Raw genomic sequence first — 3956 nt, 5'->3', positions numbered from 1 at the left:
GGCATCCTGGCTTGTATCAGAAATAGTGTGACCAGCAGGGCTAGGGAGGTGATCGTCCCCCTGTACTCGGCTCTGGTGAGGCCGCACCTCGAGTACTGTGTTCAGTTTTGGGCCCCTCGCTACAAGAAGGACATCGAGGTGCTTGAGCGGGTCCAAAGAAGGGCGACGAAGCTGGTGAGGGGCCTGGAGAACAAGTCCTACGAGGAGCGGCTGAAGGAGCTGGGCTTATTCAGCCTGGAGAAGAGGAGGCTCAGGGGCGACCTTATCGCTCTCTACAGATACCTTAAAGGAGGCTGTAGAGAGGTGGGGGTTGGCCTGTTCTCCCACGTGCCTGGTGACAGGACGAGGGGGAATGGGCTAAAGTTGCGCCAGGGGAGTTTTAGGTCAGATGTTAGGAAGAGCTTCTTTACTGAAAGGGTTGTGAGGCATTGGAACAGGCTGCCCAGGGAGGTGGTGGAGTCACCATCCCTGGAAGTCTTCAAAAGACGTTTAGATGTAGAGCTTAGGGATATGGTTTAGTGGGGACTGTTAGTGTTAGGTTAGAGGTTGGACTCGATGATCTTGAGGTCTCTTCCAACCTAGAAATTCTGTGAAATTCTGTGATTCTGTAAAACATGCTACTTGCAGAGGCTGCTGAAGAAAATCTGTAGAGTGAGTATGTGAAGAAGGTACTGGCTGGTGGGGCCTGGAGGGCAGCCAGGATTGAACACAAGGAAACTCTTTGGGTCCCTCTTTGTCCCACATGACCAGATCTTTCATTTTCCCACACTACTTCCCCATCCTGATTCTGTGTTTTTGTGTATCTTTCTGTAATTTCTGGAAACATGATTTTTGTTGTTGTTGTTTGTTTTGTTTGTTTGTTTGTTTTACTGTTTTTCATTACTTGGATGTTGAAAGGTAAGCCTCCTCCCTTGTACAGAGATTAACAAAATGAATCTTGGTACAGAAGATGCCATCTTCTCCTTTTCCCTTTTCTTAATGAAATTATGCTTTCTGTATAGACTGGAACCACAAAATTGCACTGACAATCTGTGGAGTGCTCTTTTCCTCTAGCACTGCTAACTGGGAATGTAGATATTTCACAAGGACATCTCAATTTCTTTGAAGTATTGAAATAATCTACCAAAACATTATATATAAATATATAGAAGCATTATATATACATATGTAGAAGGATATTTTTATCTGTTTTGTTTGGAGAGCTATACTAGCTGTAGCTGGGTAGATGGGTTTGTTGCTCATACTAGTTTTTACACCGATTCTTTCATTCCAACACTTCTGAAAAGCACAAACAACTCTTCATATGTATGTATTGCAAATTGCTTGACAACTGTTTAGTAATGGCACTAAACTAATTAAATGACAGATAAATAATTTCATAGTGTAGACTGCAGACTGACAGCCTTGTATTCAAGGCTAGCAAAGTTACAGAAGTAGCCATATCATATTTACAGAATCCCTTACCAACAATACAACATTAATCATCAAAATGATGACATCTGGCATCCATGCTTGTTTGGATTTTGGGCAGCTCATGAACAAGCACAGACAATTACACCAAATTGCACTGTTTGGTGTTGAAAATAAGGATTATGCTGAGTCTCTCAAACTGATATTTGTCAAGGCTATAAGGTGAATTTATACCAAATCATGAAAATAAGTGAAAATGTGACATTTCTCTAGGTTAGTGAAAAAGCTGTTTAAAAAAAAAAGAAGAAAAAAAAAAAAAGAAAAGAAAAGAAAAAAGAAAAAGACATTCTAATTCATATCAAGTCTGAGAAATACAACATATGGATACAGAGTTCTACAGAGGTTCACAGGCAGATGGATAAAGTAAGAAATAAACATTGTTCCTCTGTTGCTGTGTTGTCAAGACTAATGAAAGCATGTTGAAAAGAGTCCTCAAAATCTGAGTAAGATTTATATTTGTCAATGGCATGCTCATAGAAGCAGGTTTCATGAACCAATAAAGCAATTCCATGGATGTGTGAATTATAGAATTACCTATTAAATGAAAAAATAAATGCCAGAGCTTTTGGGGACATTGTGTTTGGTGTAATTGTCTGATAAATTTGTTTTAAAATGTAAAAGGATTAAAAATGATCATTACTTAGGCTAGGATTAGTAATAAATAAGCAAAAGCTTTTTCACTAAAGCCCTAGGTGAACAATGGCACTTGAAAATGAAACACTGGCAAAATGCCCATCTCCTCTGGGAAAAGCCCCAAGAGCCAGCAGTTTCTTTTTGTAATCAAACAGCCTACAGAATGCAAGCCCCTTCCCAATGCATTAAGAACATCTCAACAGGGCACTTTTTGTGTGTTTTTGTGATTACTTGTTTAATCATAAGTAATGGTTAAATTCACAGAGGCAAACAGAGAGATTGTACATTTTTTTCTGTCTGCTCATTGAGGGTCATATATTTACATCTAAACTTGTTTTTGCCTCATCTGTGTGTATTTGTTTTTGGTTTTTAATTTCCTCTTCAAATGTATCTCATGAAAATGAAAAAGACCGAAATGTGACCACAGACTTTATAAACTGATTTTTCTCACACATGGTTTTAATTTTTTTAATATACGTCTTATGAAAGCAGACACATTCCAGCACGCAAACACATAGCAGGATTTTCCTGCTGCAGAAGTTCTGGCACAAGATACTTGTACAGTTCTTCGTAACGAGCTACCTGTGTGAACAAGGAAGGGTATTCACAAGAAAAAAAAAAATACAATGCCAAATTTGGGATTTCACACATGAAATGTAAAAACATTGACCATCCTACATTGTTTTGCAAAATATAACTTGGATTGTGACTTGCACCAATAGTTCCAGGTCTGCTTTTTTTTTTTTTTTTTCTTTCTGTTCTGATGAGCTTTATAAAATTGTATATTTAATTCTTTTTGAAAATGGCTAAAAGGCCATTTTATCCCCCTTTTTAAAAGAAAACTCAAGTTGCAGATCGTTGGCATGGTAGCATATAGTAGCATGGTAGCATAAACCCAGCAATGGGTTCCTAGAGTGCTCCTATATGACAGTAAAATCAGCACTGCTTCACCAATATTTGTATGCCGCTGACTTTTAAAAACCACCTGATTAAAGGCACAGATTGTACCATTCTTCTGTTATTTAAACCTGGTACTGTTTTAAAAAAACACGTTTGAGAGTGTGAATACCTGGGCCTAGTTTCCTGCAGAACCTGAAGACAAGAGGGAGGAGCCACCCGTTGCCTGCTCCATACCATGGGGCCCGGAGGAGCCGACTCCACACAGGTTTGTTGGCAGCCCTGGGTGGCAGGCCATGCTCTGCCCCAGGGTTGGGGCTGGGGCCAGGGCCACTCGCAGCCAACCCAGCATCATGGAGCAGGAACCGCTGGGTCGCTGTGCTCAGGCTGGGAACACGTCTAGGGAGCAAGGACGCCCGTGACCATTGTTGCAGTTTTTAAACTGTCTTGTCCTCTTCCCCACCCCAAAAATGTATGTTTGCTTCCACATTCTACAGGATGCTTAGTACCTGCTAGTACTGGAGAATCACTTACAAGAGTAACCTAAGAGGTCCTGCTTTAATGCATTGGCGGAAAGTCTGCATTTAACTGTGTGAAGAAAAGGCTGTTGGCAGGCACATGCTTGTGACTTGCATACAGAAGAGAGGATCTGCTACCTCAGTATACAAAGTGTTCTAACGGTTTATATTAGGAATCTGGGCTGACCCCTTCTGCACTGATAAGCACATTCTGAATCTGTGACTCCCTGTCCTCGTGGGCAATTGACACAAACTGCTCAGTGTCAGCCACTTGTGGAGCATGCTGACCACTTCTCACCAGCTGACATTCACTTCTCACCTCTGCTTGCCTTTCTGTGGTATCTCCAGAGTACTAAAAATTACGTTGTTGTTTTTTTTTGTTTGTTTGTTTGTTTTGTTTTGTTTTGCCTACAGGTTTCTTCTTCAGTTGAATATTTC

The 3956-nt window shown here is 40.6% G+C and overlaps 1 long non-coding RNA gene across 1 annotated transcript in view; it reads left to right on the top strand.

The window, feature by feature from the left end:
• The window catches only part of LOC118160571, a 2763-nt gene extending 1062 nt beyond the window's left edge, over window positions 1-1701 (top strand). Inside the window, exon 2 of the long non-coding RNA XR_004747582.1 lies at window positions 630-1701. This is a non-coding gene — a long non-coding RNA (uncharacterized LOC118160571). The remainder of the gene's footprint in view (window positions 1-629) is intronic.
• Window positions 1702-3956: the final 2255 nt, after the last annotated feature.

The sequence above is a fragment of the Oxyura jamaicensis genome, chromosome 1, assembly GCF_011077185.1.
Source record: "Oxyura jamaicensis isolate SHBP4307 breed ruddy duck chromosome 1, BPBGC_Ojam_1.0, whole genome shotgun sequence".
Taxonomy (NCBI): Eukaryota; Metazoa; Chordata; class Aves; order Anseriformes; family Anatidae; genus Oxyura; species Oxyura jamaicensis.
This window is presented reverse-complemented; position numbering and strand designations above follow the sequence as displayed.